General features: G+C 47.6%; 1 protein-coding gene and 1 long non-coding RNA gene across 2 annotated transcripts in view; one reads left to right on the forward strand and one right to left on the reverse strand.

The window, feature by feature from the left end:
- TSHZ1 (teashirt zinc finger homeobox 1) overlaps positions 1-22,500 on the forward strand; it is a 74,394-nt gene that overhangs the window by 8,031 nt on the left and 43,863 nt on the right.
- Positions 3,919-22,500, reverse strand: part of LOC109251770 (uncharacterized) — a 19,835-nt gene continuing 1,253 nt past the window's right edge. Inside the window, exon 2 of the long non-coding RNA XR_002073695.2 lies at positions 3,919-4,159. This is a non-coding gene — a long non-coding RNA (uncharacterized LOC109251770). The remainder of the gene's footprint in view (positions 4,160-22,500) is intronic.

Consider the following 22,500-nt stretch of genomic DNA (forward strand, 5'->3'; position numbering starts at 1 on the left):
TAATTGTAGTCTTCGCCACGCAGGCTTTGCTTTTTGATATAGCCTTGGATTTAAAAAAAAAAAATTCTTGAACTCTTTCTTGCAGACTTCTTTTTTGGAAAAAAAAAAAAAAAAAAAACAAAAGCAACAACAACAACAAAACCGAACCCAACAACCCAGTATTCTTTGGGAATGCGGAAGCCCTTTAACAGCGGTGATATTTGATCCTATCCTCGTGGTTGGCAATTTTTGTAATAATGAAATAGGTGACGGGGTGATCATTCTCTGCGCACGCGGGGCTATTTGCATATGATTGTGAGTGTGCCTTGTACTAGACAGTGCTTATCTGCCAGAGTGCCTCTACGCACGGGCGCGTAGGACAGACTTGCCCACATACCTGTAGATATATGGAAATACCTGTAACATACGCACAGAGGAAGTGGCAAATCCCACGTTTGCTGTGATGCCATACTGTCCACCTGTTTACGTAACCCAGGCCGAAATGTGCAAAACCTCGGTACCCTCAGGAGTAAGGGGCCTCGTGCACATTGCACAGGAACCTGCACAAAGAGTTTTGCCACGTTTGAAATCCAGTTTGTCGATATCTCCTACTAGAGAAGGCTTATGGAAGCGTGTAGATCTGTGCTGGCAGGCAGGGTCCTTCTGCACTGAAAACACTGTGCTCTACGTATGGATAAAGCGATAGTTGACAGCGACTTGAAAAAAAAAAAAAGATTAGGTTTTTTTTTTTTTATGTGCTATTTTCTTAGGATTCATAGAAAATAGTGAATTGTGTCTAGATTAGCAGATGAACCAACTCTCTTTTACGTTTTGACTTCACTGGAGAAATACATTGTTAAATTTACGTACTTGGAAAAACCCAACAGAGCTGCGTACTGAGAATTGGAATAAACAGGCCTCCAGTTACCATTTTTAATGGTTATTGTCAGGCAAGGAAAAGAAGATCATTTCTAGAGGTTTTTGAGCTCAGTTATGGTTTGGTGCTTCCTCGAATTCAATCACCTGCTTGGATTTTCTGGTTTGGGAATATCTAGATTGGATTTCTATTTTAATTAGCGTTAAGTTGTTTATAGATTCCATTGTTGCACAGTAAAATCAAACTAAAACATTAAGGTCGAATCACAACTTTGATGTTCTTTTCACTTCATATTTCCTAGGAAGGCCTATTAGCTAAACTGCTTGCTTAACCTTTTCATGTTTTGCAGTCTCTCGTTTCTGGATTTGCTTTTGTTGTTCATCCACCACACTGCTGCAGCAGTAAGCAGTTTTTTTAGATGATAGACATTTTTTTCCCTTCCTATGTCCATTGTGTCTTTCTGAAATTCTGCGCCAACACGAGCAAGGATCTGTCTCTTGTTTTTAAAGGAGGGGGGGGGCGAAGAAGTCAAGAACCAATTACGTTATTTTAGGTTTTACCATTTCTATTTTCTCGGCAAAATGCAATACAGGATTTCCTGATTTTTCTGTGATTGCGGCGCATTCTGCAGGAAAATAGCCAAGTAGAATCCCTCCAAGCCACCAGTCACAGGGCCGCTTCCCATGTGCCTGCGTCTCTGTGTCCAGCAAAGCCACCGTTAACCATCCACGTATCGAACCCTGTGCGCGTTTCCAGATTTGCAATACTGGCATTTCTGCCTCAACATGCTAGCTGCAGTTTTTGAAGGTGTGTTCCGTGAGCTCCTTTCTGGAGAAAATTAGCATATGGTAAATATAGGTCAAGTACGTACACGCTTATAAATTCCACTTTAAAGCTTGCTTGGACGCGTGGATATATAGAGGGGAGTGATGAGCTTGGACTGAATGGAGCTTTAGAAAATTTGGTTGTAAAAAATACCCCCAGTTTTTAGTTAAAAAGTAAAGTGCATCTTCAGCAAGATCATATGATGAAATAAATTAAATCAGCAGTGAAGGTCAGTATACATTCTGACTTGGGAATGTGAACTTTTCAGAAACCTGTATTTATTACATTTTACTATTTTTAAAAGCCAGCTGCAAGATTCATAGCAAGAAATGGTACTACATACCAATGAACACTGAACCGAAGTGAAGGCTCTTTTCAAAATGGTTAATACGCCTTATTGGCAAGACATCGCTGCTGCTCATGCCGGTGCTTCAGCACGGCTTTAAAATATATGGATTTAAAACGCAAGTATCGTGACTAATATTTATTTCAAGTACAGAATGTGTCACAGCAGTGGGCCACCCTATTATTAATGCAGTAAACTGTGTAATACTCTATAAGAGCCTGCCCTGCTTCAGTTCGTAGCTACATGAAAATAACAGTAAAACATGTCTGTTTTTTCCTGCTAAGCTTTATTGTTACCTGGGAAGGTGCTGGCATCGAGAAGGGCCAAATACAGACAAATAATGTGACCATAAACAATACCTTACCGTTACTACGCTGGGCAGGAATCTCTCCAAACCACCTCCACTTTGACTATATATATAAATATATACATATATTTATACATATACAAAAATTATATTTATATATTTATATATATATAAATTATACATACTTATATATTTGTGACTACATATACAGATATATTTTTTAATTTTATAAAACGTTAAATGGAAGGGAACTGCTCTAACTCCAGAAAGTCATTGGAAGTAAACACTGGGAGAAATATTTCAAGTTGGCCCGGAAGTAATTCAAATTGTTGGCAACGCTGTGAATCGTGTATGAAACACTAACAATATTAAGGAGCAGAGTGCGCTGGGGGTTTTCAAAGGGAGAAGCGCACAAAGGCCTGGGTTTGGGTGACGGGTGCTGGGGAAGGTGGTGCTACCTTGCAGCCTGTCATTTCCTGCAGGAGAAAAGTTTTCCTCACTTCCTGCAGCAGGTGTTGAACTTGGATTGCTCGTCAATTTCGAATCGGTTGTAAGCATTCATTTTAGAAAAAGGGAGCAGATCAGTGTCGTCCCCTGGCGACTTGGAAGACGCACAGAGGTGGTTTTTGAAGCATGTGTTTACCCCCTTTTTTTTGAACTGGGAAAATGAGCGTCTCCAAAGCTCTGGGGGAAAGACCAACTTCGAGCTGCCTTGATCACAAAAGAGCCTTGTGTCCTTCCGACCCCACCCCTTTCCCTGCGTGCTGAGTCCAGGGAAGCTGGTGTGTGGGGCTGGGGCGGAGGGATGGCCCAGACCCTCCAGCAGTTCAAGGGCATGATGGTGCCAGCCCTGCGGGGAGGCAGGGGGCCCGCCTGTGCTCCCTTCTCCCCGCAGGCTTATTCTGAGTTACTTAACGTGAGGTGCTGAGTGTTCGCCTTAGGTAGGCTCCCTTTAACGGAGTGCTCAGACTCCCCACCTACCCCCTAATTTTTGTGACAACAAATCCAAACCCAGTAGGTGCTGCGCACGTGGTAACCGGACCCCAGGGTTCTCAGGGAGCTTTTCTGAAAGTGGGAGCTTGTTGTGGTGTTTGGCTAAATTTCTGGGTAGCTGGCTGAAGGCATTAGGCTGCTGAGAGTCTGGCTCCTTCCCAAGGGGTTTCTGCAAATTAATCACCCCGTGAGCTAAATTTGTTTATAGACGTATTTGGAATGGAGGAGCTCGCATGGGACGCATCCTGTGTTCTGCGGAGCACCTGCTCGAGGTGCCACCCCGCACGGCTCCCCCCCGTCTCCTCCGAGTGATGTAGGACCTGATACCTCGTGATGGTTGCAAGGGTGACGACGGAGATAATGGTACATTTATCCCTCCGTTTTGCCTCCTGGGAACTCGGGGCCACTCAGCTGCTTCAACCAGAGCTGACTCGGAGCGAGGGACTTAGGGAGACGTGGGGATTTTATATATATCAATTCATTTGTCTGTTTCTATAGCAATTGCTTCTTAAAAATAATTTAGTAGTTTAATACAAAAGCAGTGGATGGGTTTTATGTGCTCGTATAGGGAAGATTTTTTTTTTTTTTCAGTTACACACATGTTCAGTTTTAATGGGTAATAATTACATCTTTGTGTTTTGATGTCAGGCTGGTTATGAGGCCTGATTCTGCAGGCAGTCTCCTCGTTGATTTGCTCGGAGCTGCAGATCTCAGAGAGGGAGGGTTGCAGGCCCGGAACCCTTCTGTTTCCAAGACGAGCTAACACTTACGTGGGTCCTCAGTTCTGTGTCCGCAGACGTTGCTGCTGGTCCGGGCGTTTCTTGTGCAGGCCCTGGAATCGAACAGACAGCTGGGTTTGTGGTTGGGTCGGTTTTTGTTTTTTTTTTTTTTTTTTTGAAAGGCGGATTCCTCAAAAAAAAAAAAAAAAAAAAAAAAATACAACCAACCCACACCACTGACCCCCCACCGCCCAGCCAGCCCTGTTTGCAGACACGGTGCTCCCAGCCCCTGACTCCGGTCTGGGGCTTGCAGGCCTGATTCTGCAGCACTGCCCAGGATGTGCTGGGAAGGCAGTAAAAATGAGCAGTAATCAATCTTTCAGAGAGAAGCAATGGGCATGCGGAGGCCGCTATCCTGTGACTAAACACACCCCTTTTATGGAGTGTTACCACTAATAAAGGACAGCTTATTACGGAGGCAGAGACCAAAGCTTGGATGAGGTCAACCCTGACTGACAGTCATCAGTCATTCTTAATGATACTTTTTCCCGTGCTTTCTAAGGGATTCTGAGCAGAGTGCAAATCATTCGGGGTCATTCATAGTTCATGTACCCACAGATGGCAAAGGTTTTGAAAGACTTCGGTTTAAACTTGTTAAAAAAAAAAAAAAAAAGATCCTCACTTTTTTTTTTTTTTTAAAGGAAGGGAAAATACCCCAAAACAAAACATAGATTTTTCTTATTGGAACGTTTTCATGTTCTTCCAACCTAATAGATGTTTTACACACTACAGTGCCTGTGCATTATTAAAAGAGACATAAATTTATGTTTTATGACGTCTGTCTTCTTTAATTATTACCTTTGATGTCTATTGGTGACTAAAGAGAGCTTAACAGGATTTCTTTCTCTTCTTAAATTTCGTGTCGTGAAACCCAGCGAGTCCCTGACACATGTGTGTTCCTCACCTTCAGGATTATTTTATAAATCCCTTTCTGATGAGCGGAAGTGTCGAATCAAGGACAGGTCATAAAGTAAAAGTATAAACCTTTTAAAGAGGGACCTTGGTAATATATAAACATTCTGCACACTATCTGAATTTTTTATGGACTAAAGAAAAATTATATTTCAGCTGGAGGAAGGGAGAAGTTTAAACATCAGCCTGTGTTTTAATGTATGATTCCCCCCCCCCCCCCCCCCCCCCCCATTTATAGCCGTGGAAGAAACCAGTGGCTTTAGGGGCTATTTTCAACATTTGACTCCATTTGGAACCTGCTTGTTAATTGTACATATTAAAATTCAGAAGGTTGACTTTGTGTCATTTCAGTGTCCTATATGGGGGAAACCCTGGGCTCAGCACAGAGGCCTGCCTTTTTGTCCTTCCACTGATCTTTTCCTTCCTGCCTCAAACCTCAGTTTCCTTATCTGTGAAGGAAGGGTTCAGATTATTGGAGGATCCCTCAAGCATTACTCCACAACTACCCTGTGATCCCTTGAACCCATCTCGTGGACCCCCGAGTGGGAGGAAGCCACAACTATCTTCTTTTATTAAAAAAAAAAGAAAAGAAAAGAAAGAAAGAGAAAGAAAAAGAAAGAAAGAAAAAGGCTGGTTGTGCTCAGAGGATTTTAGTTGGGTAAATTTTGAGTGTATTTTTACATGTGAAATTGGGAGGAAGCTGAAATCAACAACTTCTGGGCCCTTCTGCCATTTCCATGTCAAGACATATGGAAAGATGTCAGTGCACAGAAGACCCAGAAATGGCACCAGGTGGGGGAATAGGGTGCAGATGTGTATGATGGCGGGCCTTGGGCTTAGGCAATGCTTCCTGGGTTCACTTCCTGCTAAATCAGGGAAGAGTAGCCTGGCCACCTGATTGTAGCTTTTTAAAGAGAAATGGCTTACTTGCCTTTGTTATGGAAATAGGGGGTATTTTGAATTGGATGCAGCAAACATTTCTTGAATATCTACACCTGCAAGCAAGGCGAGGCTCTAGGTGTGGCGCTCCCAAGGGTACTGGAGACGCACCCTGACTTACTTGTCAGTGTCTCCCTGCGACTTTCCTGACTGAGTGGGTCTGTTCTCTGCACACGTGCCCACGACCTCAGTGTGCCCTTGGGAACGTCAGAAGTGACCTCAATCTCAACAGGTCTGCTGGGCAGGAGGAATTAGGATCCCAGGGTCATGGAAATGCAGTGCCGCTCTTGAACAGCTGACCATCTTGCAAATCATGCCCCAGAGGGAAAGGTTTTCCGGGAGGAGGGGGATGCCTTGAGGGGCAGGCATGCCCTGGGGTGCACAGCACAGAGCAGTCAACTGAAGACTGCATCCTGGTGGTGGGTTTCACTTCATGTTGTTTATTATGAGTAAGGAGACCTCAAAGCTCTAAGAGGTTGATTTTTTTTTTTTTTTTTTTTTTTTTTTTTTTTTTTGCATGAATGTTTAGAACTCTGCCAAACCAGAGCCACTTGGTCGAGGGGAGGGTTTGCTCGGCATGAATGTCAAATGTCGAGATCGTTTGGTAAAATGTGAGGCTTAAGTGATAATCTGCGGTAAACAATTAGTTTGGGAACAAATGCTAGGGCTAGGAAAATCCCCAGGGGTTAGATTTAAAAGATCTAACTCAGTTGTAAGGGGGAAAGAGGGAAGGCTCAAAACTAGCAACATATTTTCAAGGCAAAGTCATATATACAAGTGTAAACATTTGTTTGCAGTGTCTAAACGCCTTGAATATTCAGACCAAGTTAAGTCCTGATAAGAGAAAAGTATTTGGATGTAGCTGTTGCATTTAATTTTGCTTGTGTAGTCAGTAGATACTCTGTCTCCAAGGAATGGGTCTTTCCTTCTTTCCTACTGACTCCCCTGTTTTCTAGAACCTTCCACCCCTTCCCATTGGTGAGCCCACTGAGTCTTTGATTCCTTCCTGATTGCCCTCTGGAAGACATCTATCAGACACTGTCTTATCTGTTCGTAAGGCAGCTCAGGCCCCAGATTTAAGTCATGGGTTCTGGCTACAAGTTAGAGTGTGATTAATAATTGACTAATGTAGCTTTTATTTATCACAGGCTAGCACATTTCGCCATTACTGAGTTAATTTATGTTAAGTGTAAGCTGTCGTTCAATCTGTTTTTCAACTTTTTTTTTTTCTTTTTAATCCTAAGTCTATCTTTCACTTTTTGAGAAACAAAATCCTTATACAGGGCACAGGCTCACTCAGTGCCAAAAAGTTGATTTCCTTTTCACTGGAGCCATACATCAGCAGCCCTCCCAGCTGCACTGTCAGGCTGTGACAGAATGACATGTGTCATTTATCAAAGGGGCCAGGCTGGGCCTTGGGAAAGCCTGCCGACAAAGCCTGAGAGAGTTCATTTCGCAGTCCCTCCTACCCTCTGTAAGCCCCTTGCCAGGAAAGCCTGTGATGTTTCTGTCTTCACAGCATTACTGTAAGCCCTCAACCTTCACAGAGTTAACCCTCCCCACCTCGGCAGGCAGCAACTGCCAGAGGGGCTGTGTTCCCGCCCGGGACCCCCCCACCCCCAGTCGCCTGCACCCCACAGAGCTCTGTCCGCCTTGCTCTCCCCACTTCCTACAGCAGCCTCGAAGGATCCAAGCTCCAAGTTTCCCTCAGTGAGACAAGGTCAGAGACATAAAGAACAAGGATAGAGTTTCCTTTCTGTCCTCCCCGGCAAAAGTTTGGTCTCGTATTTATTTTAGGGCCTGCCTAAGAAGTGTTTTTTACTCTACGATATTTTTGAAACCACCTACTAAAACCCAATAGATGTTTCTTCTCTTTCTCTGTTACTTAGAATCCGTAACCCCCCTTCCTGCCCTCAGAAAGACAGTGATGGGGCTCGGGTCTCATGCTTGCTCAAACGGATGTTTTTTTCCAGGAAGAAAAGGAAAGGCTAGCCTTACCCTCCCTTACCAACCCCCCCCCCCCCCGATTGTATACTTTTTAGATGAGTCCCCAAACCAACAGAAAAGAGCACAGTATAGTACAGTGTTAAAATATAAAATCATTTGGTTAAAGTCTCCCCCCCCCCACCTTGAAGGGAAGAGTTTTGCATTTTAATCATGTGTGAGAACGTGAGAAAAGTTATTGTTTCTCTCCCATCCCTACCCCTTTGTACTTTGTATGGTCCCTAGTACTGAAGTTATTTACAGCTGCAGATATCATTTAAAGAGATAGCTAAGCAGACTGTTGCCTCAGCCAGGAACTTTCCAGAAAGAAGTCCTATAAATTAGCCATTGCTCAGGAGTGGCTGTTTTCTAGGCAGAACTGGCCCTTTCATTTGTCTACATAAGGCTAATTTATTTTTGCAGCCAGATGTGAGCTGACAGCCATCACTCAGAGCTTCCGTCCCCCACCGTCACGAGGTCGGGAAAGCAGTCACGTTTCCCATTTTACAGAATCCCCATCAACATTATTGAAGATGGATGTATCTTTAAAGCAAAGATTGATTGTGGATATCGGAGTTATGGTGCCATTTATCATGGTGAATATTATTTAGACTTGGGTTGTACAAGGCTGTAACTTGAGACCCAGCCAGGGGAGGGACAATCTGGAAACGCGAATCCATGAACTTTAATGGATGGATGCTTTTTTCAAAGCTCAACTCACTATAGTGTGATTTACTTTTCTTACAGAAAGGAAACAAGCATTCTGGTTTTAAAGGGACAGCATACCCGATTGTCCTGTTCAGTGCCCCCCCCACCTCCGGCCCCCACCCTGGGGACAGTCAGCGTGCAGGCAGAATTGCTGAGAGAGCTTGGTGGCATAGCCTGTGACCATGCGAATGTACGTTAAAGACCACTTTCCAGATCTTCCTTATCCGTTAGGACTCTGATAATATTAGAAATTGAGATGCACTCCAGAGCTCACCATTACCAGGGAAACAGTCAACACTCTACTTCTTTGAAGCGGGATCCCCTCTCCTAAGCGTTACACAGAGCGGCCCATGGATATGGAAGACCGAACGAAGCAGGACTTGGCCGTGTCGGGAGCCAAAGCTTTGGGGAGAATGCGTGGTTATCTCCAAATGCCGAAAGGTAGTCGCGTGTGCAGTACAAGTGGCCCAGTCGACCTAATTAATACCAGTGGTTCTCGTTCTGCTTCAATATGGGAGCTTCCCGCACAGGAAAAGTGCACGAGATGTCGAACCCTCCAAAGGTTGGTTCTCCAATCTCAGTTCTTAGAAAACCGTACAGCTGGACTTGGGAGCGAATTTGTTCTTCCTTCTCAGGGTGCGGATCCCAGAAGTTCACGCATAATTGCAGATGCCCGGGAGCCTGGGGCGACCTCCTTCCTCTCTGGTGGATTCTGAGTTGTTCCCTGTGCTGATGATCCTGGGCCCACAATACCGGCTACCTGGGGCCTGGCTCTTTTGCCCTTAACTCGTTTTGTTCGTTGTCTCGTTGCTTTGTGTCATCCTTCTGTTTCAGGGTTTTGGATAGATGCGCTCCTAACCACGAGTGGAGGGCTGGCTGCGGTCAGAGCTGGGCCGGGCAGGTGCCTGACCCAGGGCCCCGACACCAGGCATCCCTAGTGAGGCCAGGTCGCACCGACCGCACAGGGCTGCCACCGCTGGCCCGAGAGCGCCATGCGCCACCCCGGCTGTGATGTTTCTTGCGACTTGGAATGTGTGCCCCTCCCCGCCAACACCCCGGCCCCCTTTGGGTTTTTAAATATAGACAGTTGCTTGGGGTAGCGCAGTCTCCTGAACAAAAAGTAATTCTTTCCTTCTAGCACTGGAAGCTTCTCAGCTTTCGGAGGCGGTGCGGTCTACTGGGGTGACTGTAAAGGCAGACACTACGCGGGCCCTGTGACTGGGTCCGTGACACCACGCGCCTGTGTTCGTAAAGGCACTCACTGCCATGTCTGCGTCCCAGAGGACACTAAGCTCCGTGAGGGCAGGACTGAGTGGCTTCCGCTGTGCTCATAGCCCAGCATGGCGCCTCCGATCGTGCTTGTCCAGCGGCCGAGCGTGTCCAGCAAGAAAGCTGGCTCCCGCTAGGATGGGTGAGGGGGGTGTCGGAAAGAGAACAAGGGTCCTTTTCTCTCTCAAACCGCTAACCCAAGTCTGGTCATGGAACGGTTCTCTTTGAGGCAGCCTTCTGATAACATGGACACAACCTGAGAAGGAGAAAATCCAAGTCCAATGTAACAGAAAGCAAGGGACAAAGAAGGAGTATAGAGGATGCTGGTCCCTGCGGGGAGCCTTAGGGAAGGGGTGAGCCATGACACCCGGAAAAATCGGGGGTCCCTGTCCTCGCTGCACATCGCCTGGCAGACTCACGCAGGACTGTGCCGACGTCAGACGTTCCAGAGGACCCTGTGCCGGGACCTCCCGTCCGTCTGATCATGGTCGACGGCCCCCTGTTGATTTGCAAGTTAAAAGCACACGCTTGGCCTTTCGGGAACACAGGAGACGTCTGCAAACAGGAGGCAGTCCGTCAAATTCCTATGAATCACGGCGTCGGTAATGTTGGCCGAGGTCAAATCATTACACTAAATACATTGTAACCATTATTAGCGCACGCGGTCCCTGCCATCTTCGTGATGCCGGAGCTGGTTCCTGGCGAGTGGCCGGCACAACTCCGGAGCTCGGGGCCGGAGGTGCGGCGCGTCCCCACGGCCCGCCTTGCCCCGGGGCCCCAGCGCCCAGGAGGCCAGCGACAGCGGCAGAAGTGACGGGACTTGTGCAGTCACCACCGTGCATCCGTAAGGAGCCCAAATTTATCACGGCACATTATGGAGTGCAGCAAATGTCATGAAAACCATTGTTTTTTAATTTTTTTCTTGCAGCGTTTGAATGAGGTGATTTATGGTAGTTATCCATCTTAAGGGTCATCCGTCATTTTTTAGTTGCTAGGCAATCAAACCAGCAGCTGTTTGCTTTGAATCAAGCTGAAAAGTTGTCAGTCACCACACGCAGGTATGACCTTAGTGGTTGAAAACATCATGTGTGCAAAATTAAAGAGAAGCCGTCTTTCTTCCCGGATTCCCCTGACTGCTCTGTCATTTGTTGGTGTAGCGTGAGCCCTTCCTGGCTCCTACAAGAAAAAAAAAAAAAAGAAGAAGAAGAAAAAAAAAAGAACAAAGGAGTGGATGGAAAATTCCTTGACTGGAAACTCGAAAATACCCCTTAAACACTGTGTTTCTCCCCTTCCACGTTTGTGTAACACTTTCTTACTGTGTTTCTCCCCTTCCACATTTGTGCAACACTTACTTATGATGGCGGTTTCGGGTTGGCCTGGGTGCATGAGGCGAGATGCGTTTGTGTCCTGTTGGTGGGGCCTTGGCAGGCTCTGGGCGATGGGGTGCCCGTGAGTGCCCTTCCGCTTTGCGCACGGGCTCCCTCCACGGTGCCCTCAGGCTGCCCAGCCTGGAGTGGATGCCAAGCCCTTGCCCATCACTGGGCGCCTTTGCGCGTCACCGAAGCGTCTTCTTCTGCCTGGCCTGTGCGTGTTCCCGGTGCTTCTCCAACATGGGACTTCTCCTGGATCCTTGCTTTTCTGTGGGTCACCCTAGAGCGTGTGGCTGATATGGAGAGGGTATTCCTCGACATCAACAACTTGCTAGCCCCATGTGAACAGGGCTCCCTGCCTGCACCCTGTAATTTTAAATACAAGACTGTAAAACTTCGCCCTAGTAAGGGAAATAAATGCACGGTGAGACCTGTTTTTAGTAATTTAAGCTAGATTTCCATTAGCTGTGGACCTTCCAAGTAGGAATTTTTCCTTTGTTTCTCAGTTGGGTTTATAATGTAACCACACAGGTAATTTTTATCAATAAAAGCCAAATTTGGGGGACCTGTGTGTCACAGAATACTGGCTTCTTTAATTCAGATTTACCCGGATGTTTTCTATCTACTCGACCTTGCTGGAGGATATTTAGACTCTGTGGCTGCAAGATGGTTAGCATGTATTTTGCAAAGTCTAAAAGAAGTTTAATTTGAGAATTAGGTTTGCCTTACTCAATGTGTCATCGATACTATTTTGTTTTCATCGATTCATTCGGCAGGTATTTCTGAGGGTCCAGAACATTCCTTCTAATAGATAGTTCTGCACATTGAGCAGGAGTATCACAACCTAGGCTTCTCGTGCACCAGGTCTGTATCAGACTGTATCTGTCTGGAGCCACACCTGCACTTGGCCTGGGGCTTGGGGGCAGGTAATGAGCCTCAGCAGCTGGGGAATTCTGGGTTGGTCTCATATCTTCCTGTGTTGTAGGAGTTTTCTTTGGAGTTTCTCCGCCCACACCCACGCGGAAAAGTGATATTCATTCCACCTGCAGCCTCCCCAACCCTACCCGCTTATCTATTTAAAACTTTGAACTATAGAAACATATTTTGCTCCCAATATGTTCTCGTGTATCTTGTAAAGTACATTCTTTTCTCACTTGGTAGAGAATCTGGAATTGCTATTATAGCACAGTTTGCTTAGGAAGAATAAAAGTGGAAAAGTTCCCTTAAAACCATGCTCCAGTGTTAACGTCGATCTTCATGGTGCATGTATCAATACAGTGGCAATGCTAGAAAGAGTACTTTGCCAATCATCCCCACTCTGTAAGGAATACACCAAAACGCACGCCGCGTCAGGTGTGTTGGTTCTGGAAAACCAGTGCTAGCATGTGAGAATCACAGATGTGCCGGGATCATTCCTTGTGTTTTCAGGGTTGCGGGGGTTCGGGGGCAGACTGAGTCAGCCTGGTGGATTCGTACTAGAGACTGAAGTAACACACACTTTTGGAGCTTCAAGAACCCCGTAAACGGGGGTGCCTAGGTGGCTCGGTCGGTTAAACGTCTGACTCTTGATTTTGGCTCAGGTCATGATCTCAGGGTTCGTGAGTTTGAGCCCCACTTCGGGCTCTGTACGCCAGCAGCCGCACTGCCCGTGAGTCCGTGGTGACCGGCCACAGGGCTGGCTGAGGACAGCCAGAGCTGGACCGGGGGAGGGGGGGGGCTGGAGAGAAGAGAGGTGGCCCCACGGAGCCTTTGGTGGGTGTTTGCAACTCTGGTTGCTGGTTCCCTGCGTACCTTCTTCCCTCTGGCTGCCCAACCTCCTCCTCTCACCAGCTGCTTTTTCTTATCCTTGACCCTCTCCGTCCGTTTATGTCTCTCTGTCCACCTCCTCCGCCAATTTTCAGGGACACTCGGGCTGTCCCTCATAAAGTTTGTGCATGGCTTCAGAAGTTATTCTGCAGCATCGTGAGCTCTTCAGAGGACAATTGCTCCAAAATCTAGTAATTCGTAATAAATACAGTTCCGGACGATGGAGTAGAGGCGATGCGCTGGGAATATAGTAGCTGTTTTGCCAAGGCTTCTGCGCAGTTATTTGAAAGGTTGTTTTTTTTTTTCCCATTAGATTCTGTATTTTTCGCATATGAGATGGCCTTCATTATTGTGCTTTTATGCGAGTTAGTTGGTTACCAACTCAAATTAAGAAAATGCTGGTGGGTTCTCAACATTTCCGTTAACTTTTCTGTTACGTAGGACATATTTATACACATTTCTATAAACTTAGTTCAAGGGTATCGGTGAAAATATTTTTTTCTCCTCATATTTGCTGTTCACAAACCACTCGAGGGACAAATTGTTGCCGTGATATTTTGGGTGGTTTTAAAAGTAAATTTTAGACCCCGTGGTGCCCTTTTATTTTATTTTCTCGGTCGGCCCCCGCACATCGGAAGATTCGGCCTGTTGAAAGATTGCTTGGAGTGAGTGATAATTATTAGTTTCTTTCACTTTGTTGGAATAAAGGTGTATGCCACGGCCAGCGCTCGGTCCTTGGGGGTAGCTGGTGTGCCACACCTGTGTGCAGATGTGTTGGACACACGCTCATGTGAGGGAAAGTGAGCGTCCGTCCGTGTGGCCTTCCCGAGCATCAGTCAAACTGCCTCAGATCCTTCTTGGAGTAAGGTGGGGGACTAAATAAGAAATATTGACGTTAAACATACAGTTCTTTTGGCTTCTCGACGTTGTAGACGTGGGTCACTGGCTCTCATTATTACCTTTCTGGAACTTTCTGGGGGGACCCTGGTTGTGCATCGATGCTGTTGGGTAAGGAACACCGGAGTGGCTTTAATGTCAACTTACCCAGACCAACTGGCTCTGTACCTTCAGAGACGCCACACACGTTCATTAAATGTTGGATTTCTTAGCCGTGAGTCAGGATGATGCTAACTGGCACAGATTCCTACCTCACAGAGTTCATTTGCTCATTTCTGCAACCGCTGTTCGTTCGTTGGTTGATTTAGCCAACAAATGCTTATTTTGAGCACCTGCTTGTTTCCAGACAGTTCTAGGAGAAAGAAAAACAACTAAGAAGGTCCTCCAGGATCTCATGGTATAGTGAGAGTATTTGGAAAACTAAAGTGGTTATCAATATTAACTTTATATAAAATATTTTACTTATCCCGTGCATGTAAAAATTTCGTTGAGTAAGGAAATAAATGTTATCAGGATTGAATATGGGAAACAAAAAAAATCCACGTTCCGATTTATCTCAGCCGTCTTTTCTTCTCTTCGTCTGCGTAATTCAACCATAATCTGCTGCTTGCCTTTGCCACGGGCACTAGAGCAACCTGTCTGCTTCCTTCAGGGTCTGCTCTCATGGCTCGGCTTCTTCACATGGGCGAGTCCCTTTCTAGGCGGGAAGACCACGCTCCCTGCTGCGGTGTGGACACCGCTCACATTCTCTCCCGGTGCCGCTCTTTGACCCTCGCGTCTATGACGTTACGTAGGCATTCTGTGTACTACGTGGCGTGCCTGCACCGGTCGCCACCCAGGGCCCTGCTGGGGTTCCGGGCGTGTTGCCGCGTTTCAGTCCTTGCCCATCTGACAGGTGTGTGGCACTCACACGTTTGTCCCCGCGACCTTCCCTGGAGTCACTAAGGTAGGTAGTCTGGGTACTTTGGGCAGACCCAATTCTAGCAAATTCTCCCCTGTCTAAAACATGCTGCTTCATAGTTGTGCCTTCCTCGTGCTTCTTGCCGGGGAAGGGAATACTGCCGGGCAGGTGGAAAGTGTGCCCTCGGGTTGCACGTCTTCTGTAACAGTCCCCCAAAGTCGCCTTTGAGCCTGGAAACGGGCAGATTTACTGACGTGCTTACAAAACAGTAAGTGTGGTATGCTTCTCAGGGTGCCTTTGCAAAGGGCAAACCCTAATGATAATAAGAGTAATAATGGTAGTGAGCCTTTCCTCTACCATTTAAGCTTTATGGGGACGGAGGTTTTTGCTCATGCTGCGCACACAGTACCTGGGACAGTGTCTAGGAAATCGTAGGTGCTCAAAAAAATGCTTGTAGAAGGACTGGATTTAGTATATTTCTGCACACTTGTATTATCTACTTTCATTTTTGTAGTGCTCTCATTCTTTAAGACTTTTAAAAAATATTTGTTTACTTTAGAGAGAGAGAGAGAGCACGCGCACACACATGTGGGGGAGAGACAGAGACGGAGAGAGAATCCCAAGCAGGCTCCACACTGTCAGCGTAGATCCTGACACGGGGCTCAATCCCACAAACCGCGAGATCATGACCCCAGCTGAAACCAAGAGTTGGACGCTCAACCGACTGAGCCCCCCCGAGCGCCCCGTATTGTTCTTACTCTTATGTCTGTTACATGGAACGAAGCTTACTGAATTTAAAGTCCTATAGGTAGGTCACATAGATTGTCATGAGGTCATACAAGCTAAGCCGGGTAGGTCTGGTTCCTTGACCTCCGAAGCCAGCTACGTGCTGTGTGTGTGTGTTTGTCATACGTCTTGCAGAGTCTGTTTCTGATGGTTGGGGTACAGGGCAGGGAAGTCTTGGTTCCCCGGGCCGTCCCTGGTCCTTCCGCCAACCAGCTGCAGGGGGCGCTGTGGTTTCTTCATGTGTAAACCAAGGGAGGGGGACCGAAGGCTCCCTGAGACGCGTTCTCCGTGGAAAGCCACGTATCATGGTGAATTTTCCTGTTGCTCTCATGCTCCATGTACGGAACAAGGACAAAAATCCTACCTCTCACACGGATGCACATAACGTGTACCTGTGTGTATGTATGTGCACACTTTTTTGTGTTTGTTTTTCCAATGGCTGCAACATTATCTTGTAGGCGAGACTGGGCAACGTCCATCGCATCAAGCTCAAAAGGTGAGGGATGTTTTTAGAAATATTCATCACTTCCAAATGACTCATCCCGTGTCTCACTTATTAATTTATCCGAAGCCCTTCTTGAACAGAGTTTCACTTTGCTGTTTACTCTGCTAAGCTCCCTGCTGGTTGGTTTGCACTTCGCAGCCTCGTGTGTGTGCGAGATGGAAGCACATCTTTGCCATCGGGACATGGCATGTGCAGAAGTGGTTCGTGGCACCATAGTGCCTGTGATGGGTTCTCCTGGGTACCACGCGGCCGCTGAAGACGACCACTGCACACGATCAAAGTCCCGCTGGCCACACCGATGCCGGATGGGTAGCTCCCACAGCTGCTCGCGTGGGGAACATTGGAAACTCTAAGATTTCTAAGAATTGGCAAACTGGAACAGTACATCACAGTGTTCTAGGAAAAAAGTCTACCCAGAGACTATTTGGGTTATTTTCTGTGCAGGATAGCGTGTTCTTGGGTGAGCCCGAGGGAAAGGTACTTCTCGAAGGCAGGGACCTGGCTGAGTCTCCAGGAGCCTCCCTAGAGGCTGAGTGAGTGACGCCACTTACCCGTCTGTGAGGAAGACGAGGTGGTCTGAGCCCAGTGCCCTGAGTGCGGGGGGCGGGGGGCAGGGGGCGAAGGGGGGGGAGGAAGCCAGGTGTTTTGCCAGGAGGCCTCTTAATAAAAGTACAAGGGCGGCTGGTACAAGAAAGACAACCCCAGCAAGCAACAAGCCCTAAAAACCTGAAACATGACAAAATCCAGAAAAATAGCATACCTTTGTTAATTAGTTGCCCGACCCAGCTGTTTTCCTTCGTGTTCTGCACAGAAAGGTAATTCGCTTGTTCCTCCGGGATGGGTGATGAGAGGGGGTCTTTCATTTCTGATGGGTGGGGTCCATGAAACAGGGAACTTTCTGCCAACGTGGCTTCTTCCTCTTATCAAATCTAGAGCAGGCCGCGGGCCCCCTCTGCTCCCTGTTCAGTGGGAGGCGTGGCAGGAGAAGGGGAGCCCCGGTGGGTTCCCTGGCCCCGGTGGGGGTGTCCTACTTTTGCAAAGGTTCGGAGGCCGCATGGACCCAGGGCTTCCTAGGGCCGAAGAAAGGGCCAGCTCAAGCCAGGGGCCTAAGGCATCAGGGACATCACAGCAAACCCCCTTGTTAAGAGCCTTGTCTAACGAGATAATCAATGGTCTGAATTAAATGAATAGTTGATATTTCAGCAGTATTTATTTATTTATTTATTTATTATTATTTTGATTAAAATTTCATGGGAGCCTCAAAGCTCAGCTCCTTTTGAACTCTTGAAAGAAACTTTTTTTTTTTTTTTTGGCATTTCTCCAGAAGCGTGGCCATGTAATGATTTCATTATGGAAGAATATGGACACCTTGACCATGAGCTTGTTATGTAAAGAAGCACAGATTGTCATGCAGAATATTATGCAAGTTAATCGTTAGGAAATTATAGAATAATTCTAAAAACTAAAACTGTAACAAGAACTTTTTATGCAAGTTCGGATTTATTAAATTGTCATTTTAAACTGTTGGCTAGAAGAAAATTCTCTTTTGAACATACCCGTTTTTGAGTGAGAAGAAAGTCTCAGTTCCTTTCTTTTTTTTAAAATAGATACTACCTGTCTTCTTCCCTGCCTGGAATAGACACACTTCAGTCAGCAGGAAGAGGCTCAGAAGGATTAACTCTGAGGGAAATGCTCTGTGAACAGCAGGGAGAAAGCCTGGCATCAGTTTCCCCTGTTTTGAGAAAACGCAGTGTATCTGGACCGCTATGCATATCTGGCAGGGAGTGACCACAGCCCCCTGCCTTGCTTGGCTCTGTATAACGAGCGTGGACATCAGAGGGTCAAAGTATTGAAGCCCCTGCTGGAGCCCATTGGTGGAACGGACCCTTTATTTATTTTGAGAGAGCAAGCATGAGCAGGGAAGGGGCAGAGAGAGAGGGGGAGGGAGGGAAGGAGAGAGAGAGAGAGAGAGATAGAGAGAAGGAGGGAGGGAGGGAGAATCCCAAGCAGGCTCTGCACGGTCAGCGCAGAGCCTGATGTGGGGCTTGAACTCCAGAAGTGCGAGATCATGACCTGAGTCAAAATCAAGAGTCAGATGCTTAACCGACTGAGTCACCCCGGCGCCCTGAGAGCTGACCCTTTAAAGATAAGCATACACTTGTGACCTTAGGAAATAGAAATATCCTTGGAGGGTTTAACATGTAAAGAAGAAAATTGTAGTTTTATCAAGCAAAAATTTGTGGAGTGTGGTCTCAAATAGGAGGTTTCTCTAAAGGCTGCCCTCTTTTTTTCTCTCGTTCATGGATTTATGCACATCACTTCCTCCCCGAAAGTGATCACTGCAAATTTCAAGGACAGTGACTTGGCTTTTAAAGAGAGAAAGATATTGCTACTTTTTTTCTTTTCTTTTCTTTTCTTTTCTTTTCTTTTCTTTTCTTTTCTTTTCTTTTCTTTCCTTTCCTTTCCTTTCCTTTCCTTTCCTTTCCTTTCCTTTCCTCTTCTCTTCTCTTCTCTTCTCTTCTCTTCTCTTCTCTTCTCTTCTCTTTTCTTTTCTTTTCTTTTTTTTGGGCCAAGTTTGGAATTTGTATGAAATCTTTAGAGAATGTGTGAACAGTTTTCCTGGGAAGCTTTGTGGCTTATGAGGCACAGCTCGGGTCCTGTGAGTGTCCGGATGGTTCAGTCGCCAAAGCGTCTCCCCGCCGTGTGTGTGGGACCCTGGACCCGATGACCCGCCCTGGTGCTGTGCCAGCTCTCCTTTGCTGGGAACTTGGTGCCGGGCCCCGGGCACATGTGTGTTCTCTCCCCAAGCCCCGGCCCAACGCACGACACTCTCCTGCTGGAATGGGGACATGGTCTCCCATGGTGCCGCCTGCCCCGGTGGGCGCCCCACCCCCACCCTCCATGGGCCATCCCGGCTCGCCCACCGCAGGAGGTGACACACAGCCTCCTATTTGGAGATACAGTCTCCCGCTGCTCACAGGCCCTCGCTGTGTCCCAGTGCTTTCTCTTCTCCCCTCTTGTAAGTTACTTCAGCACGAGGATCGCATCCCACGATTTTGTAACCGTCACAAAACACGAACCCTGCTCGGTTTTGCTGTTCAGAGTCAGTAGTTTTTAAGAGCCAGTCAAACCTGCTATTTAGATCAGTACATTCAGAACAGTGGCTCATTGACGGAGTGTTTTCTTCCGCTTTTTAGTGAGTGTTTTGATGTAGGAGGGGTGTCTGCCACGGGCACCTTAGGCACGACGCGCCCTGGCTGGGGCGGCCTCTCTTGTTGGCTCTTCTTCCCTCTCGTGGATGAGCAGATATTTATTGGGTGCTTATTGGTTTTGCTGCCAGGAGTGGGAGCAAGCATGTCCCATTCCCCATGGAAATGGGTCACTTCGCCAGGACACATCTTGAGTGTTCCGCAGCATTTGGACGTGTGGGTTCCAGATTCTGGGGTGGGGTGGCTGGCCTGCCCCTACAGTCCCGTGACACTTCTGGGAATTCGAATAGCTGCCCTCAGTTCCCGTTTCCCCTTCCCGTGCGGTAGCCACCTAGCTTGCAGTGCAGGATTTGTTGACCCAGGCCCTGCTCTCCTGCCCCCTCGGGTGGCGACTTGCTTTACTGAATGGAGACCAGGGCAGTAGGTCTACCTTGAACGATTCTCTTCCCTCCGCTCCTCCCCAGGTCAGGGACCGTGGAGGTGTGTCTGTGCTTGCAGGTGTGACAGTGACCCTCGATGTCAAGGACGACATGTTTCATTGTATACAGTTGGGGAACTAACATATTCCATCTTGCTTATGCTTCTCTTACCTAACTTATTTGATTTCTTCCTTGTTCAGGGAAGCTCCTAACAAATAAGTAAAAATTAAGAACAGGGGGTTTAATAGTGAAACAAACCAGTTGTTAAAATAATGGAAGTCATTCTGTCACAGTTCTGGAGGCTGGTTGGAAGTCAGAAGTCAAGGGGTCGGCAAGACTACGCTCCCTCTGACGGCTGTGGGGAGAATCCTTCCTCACCTCTTCCAGCTTTTGGGGGCTCCTGGCAGTCCTCGGTGTACCGTGGCTTGTGACTGTGTCCCTGTACTCTGCCCCCATCGCCACATGGCCGCCTTCTCTGTGTATTCTCTCATTATGAGCCACCAATCACTGGATTTAGGACCCATCCTGATCTGATGGCGTCACTGAAACTAAATAAACTGCATCCACGAAGATCCTATTTCTGAGTAAAGTCGCAATGTTAGGTTCTAGAAGGACATGAATTTTGGAGGGCCCTGGTCAACCTACCAAGGAGGTACCAACCTACCTTAAGGTACCAACCTACCATAAGGAGAATATGATGCCTTATCTTTTCGGCAACAGCTTTTACTAAAGATTGGAGGTAGACGCGTAAGCTACCGCGAGTCCTATATGTGCTCAGGATGCTTTGTAAATATTAGATATTGACAACCAATGTCTTGGTTATTGACGAGGAGCAACAAACAGTATCATCTTGACCAGTTGGTGTATGGACTGTGGCCATTGCTAGTCTCACAGTGACAGGAAGGACGGACCCGTCTTCACGGGACTCGTCCTGACAGGTAGGTGTTCACTGGTCAGCTGGAAGGAGCCTCCGTCTTCACCATCTGGGCGGGGGGTGATACAGAAGAAGGGTCCCCCGCTAGCTCATCCTCAAGAAAGTTGCAATACTGTGATTCACCGAGACATCTCGGAACAAATTGAGGTCAGTAAATGAGTGTAGCATTAGTCATGTTGAGTGTGTTTCCATGACACTGGATGACTGAAGGGCAAAACACTCCTCCCGATTGACATGAGTTACAGCGTACCATCGTCAATCAGAAGGGCGGCTGGTAGGTGCCGTACCCACCGGAGGCTTCTTACAGCTGTGAAATGGTCCCCCAGAGGGATCTACGGGGCATGTGCTAACGGACCGGTCGTTGTTAGATTTGGTGGTGAAGGTGAGGACACTCAATGGTGAGCAGCCACTGCAAGTGGACGGTGGGGTCCTTTGGGGGGCCCCTTTCCTTCGGGTTCTGAGCTTGGTGTTGGTCAAAGGGCCACTCAGGGATGACATGGGCCTTGTAGCCTGCCGCTTTAATCCGTCCCGGACCTCTGCGTGAGGCGATCGTCTGCGGTGTTGGTGTCGCGAGTAGCGGCCGCGTGTGCCGCGGTGGCCATGGTTAGCGTGTTCAGTAGGAATCGCTGACGAGTGTTCAGATTTGGGAGAATGACGAACACCGCGCAGTCTCATCTGCTACGTTAATTACCGGTGACCAGCCCTAAATTAGCTCAAGAGTCCAAAAAGCTTTTTTTTTTTTTTTTTTAAATGCATTTCCTATGTGCGCAGTTCTCCTCTGAGTTTCATTTGAATGTTTTTGCCTTTTCTTCAAATTATTAGTAGGGCCTCAGGGCAGGCTCTTTAGGGGTAACACAACATATGGTCCAGGAAGTTGCAGGCTTATGGGAAAAATAGGGCTAGGGCCAGACCATTCCAAACCCACGCAGCTTGGTAACCAGGGTACAGAATAAAACAATCATAATAAAAAAAGCCGGGATAAGTTTCTAATAAAGAAAGAAACGCTGTGGTACACATGAGGCTGCATACTAGGCAAGGGGTGACCGAAGCTTGTCGGAAGGGCGTCAGGTTGCAGGAGGGGGGCCGCGGGCAGGGGACCAGCTGGCCCGCGCCCCGCGGAGGCCCCTCACCCTGGTGCAGCATCCACAGGTTGGAGAAATCGGAGGGAGCCACGAGGCGCCCTTGTGAGCCTGATGTGGTTCCTCCGGTGACGGACGACGGACAGGAGACGGAGGCTGGTTTCCTCCAGCACAGCTGGGTGGTTCAGGGCGTCACGCCACAGCTGTTTGGTTTGGCCCATCCTGAGTCTGTTGCGGCCCTTGCATTTTCCTGGTGAAGGATGCGCGCTGGGTGTTCCGCGCTCCGATGGCCTTGGTACAGGGCTGGCTTGAGTCCCGCGTTCTCTGCATCTCACTGTTACGACTTGGAGACCGTAGGTACTACTTACGAGAGGAGGTGTTAGCTTAGGAAGAGCCGGTAAAGGGAGCCGAAGAAGCCAAGATTCTTTGACCTCATCCTTTGCAAAGATTAATAATCCGGCCCCGAGAATATGAAAGCCCTTCTCCGTCTCCCCCGTCTCCGCCCTGTCTCTGTCGGTCTGTCTGTCTTTGTGTCCCGAGTGTGTGTGTGTGTGTGTGTGTGTGTGCACGCGTCTGCTAACACCATAGGAGAGAATTCTTTTAAAAGTTAATGAAGGAGTTGCAGTGGAACCCTATTAGATTTTCCTTCCATTAAATGGCTGCTACAGACTTTTAAT

The sequence above is a fragment of the Panthera pardus genome, unplaced genomic scaffold, assembly GCF_024362965.1.
Source record: "Panthera pardus isolate Hobbes unplaced genomic scaffold, ASM2436296v1 HiC_scaffold_15, whole genome shotgun sequence".
Classification (NCBI taxonomy): domain Eukaryota; kingdom Metazoa; phylum Chordata; class Mammalia; order Carnivora; family Felidae; genus Panthera; species Panthera pardus.